The following is a 1502-nucleotide window of genomic DNA, read 5'->3' on the forward strand; positions in this document are numbered from 1 at the left end:
TCCATGTACATGATTCGATATTTACTTTACATATTTCCTCTAAAAAAATGTTTACTTTATATATAAAGCAGGATGACATCTTGTTTCTAACTCCGGCGGCCGCGTCCTCCAGGTGCCCACGTCGACTCGGAGGCGGCGCTGGGGAGAATTTGCCCGCGGTCGCTGGGGCGCTGCCTGCGTGTTCCTCCTGGACGCTCTGCGCGCACGGGAACCCAGCTCGTCCGCCGCTGCGAGGAGGCGGCCAAGCTTGTGTGCCGTTGATGGATCCAGCCGCTTGCTTGGCCAAGAAGGGCTCAAGTGCGGTGGCTGCTTTCGGTGACTGCGAGCATGGCCATAGGTGTGTTCTGTTTCGGCGTTCAGTTTATCTGAACTATGGCAAATGCTCAGTTCAGTTTATCTAAACTATGGCAATGTCACTAACATACATTTGTTCATCTTATGAATCTTTATATGTGTTTATTTCAAGTTTAGTTTATGCTCAGATAGATACATTTGTATATAACTAGAAAAATTGCCCATGCGTTGCACCGGGAGATAGGCTTAACATGTGTTATGTGACCCACAAGAGCAGCTTCACTGCCTAACAAGGATATAAGCCCCCATCCTGAAGAAAACATTGAATGTAAGAATGTCACAGTAGAAAATTACTCAGAAAATTATAAAAATAAGCCAGCCGATCAGCAATAGGAACAAATCAAAACTCATGAGAGGAATATAACAGCAGTAGTTTTCAGCGAGTGAAACATGCTTCTAACCATCAGGATTTGATTAGTTGCTACTAACTGGTGGCACAATGAGTATTCTTTTCGGGATGCAGTAAGTTCGGTTTCCAACATAACAACAGCTAGCTTGCATGCATGTTATGTTTCACTGGGGAAAAAATCGATAGCAGGTCTCGTACTGAAAACACAAACAACTCACACTTTCAATTGAGATGGCTCTCTTCGCAAAATAAAAATAAGATGGCTCTGGCTTAAGTGTGGCAGCTTCAAGCACTCTCATCAATGTGCCTATGTCAAACCGATGTAGATTTTCCAACAGGGATTTAGTGACAGCAACAAATGATTCACAGCCAGTAAAAATGAAGAAGGGAAACAGAGGATAACTGGGAACTCAAAAAAGAAGCAAGCAAAAAAGTTTTGGGTGCTTACTGTCCCACCCAAAGACATTGTTTCATTCGAGGCAAAAGTTGCAGCGCTTTCTACAATAATATTAGTCATGTCCACCTTGCTAAGTTAGACAACGCAAAATAGAAATTCGTACAAAAAAATCAAACCTTATTCATCTGCAGGAAATTAACATGAATTTTGTAGTGATTCTGCAAAGAGCAGTTGACATATTTACATTGTATAATAATTTTGTAAACTAAAAAAGGATCCTCGAGCTTAGCCTACATGTGGTGGTAAGAGTCTCTGATGCAATGGACGCGTACATGAGAACACAACGACCTGTGGTGATTGGAGAAGTGGGGAGAAGAAGCCAGGACAGAGTTAGTTGGACCT

The 1502-nt window shown here is 42.6% G+C and overlaps 1 long non-coding RNA gene across 3 annotated transcripts in view; it reads right to left on the bottom strand.

Annotated features, from left to right (window-relative positions):
• Nucleotides 1-325: 325 nt before the first annotated feature.
• LOC119300999 overlaps nt 326-1502 on the bottom strand; it is a 4082-nt gene continuing 2905 nt past the window's right edge. For all 3 annotated transcript variants that reach the window (XR_005146840.1, XR_005146841.1, XR_005146839.1), the window contains one exon: nt 326-604. This is a non-coding gene — a long non-coding RNA (uncharacterized LOC119300999). The remainder of the gene's footprint in view (nt 605-1502) is intronic.

The sequence above is a fragment of the Triticum dicoccoides genome, chromosome 5A (genome assembly GCF_002162155.2).
Source record: "Triticum dicoccoides isolate Atlit2015 ecotype Zavitan chromosome 5A, WEW_v2.0, whole genome shotgun sequence".
Classification (NCBI taxonomy): domain Eukaryota; kingdom Viridiplantae; phylum Streptophyta; class Magnoliopsida; order Poales; family Poaceae; genus Triticum; species Triticum dicoccoides.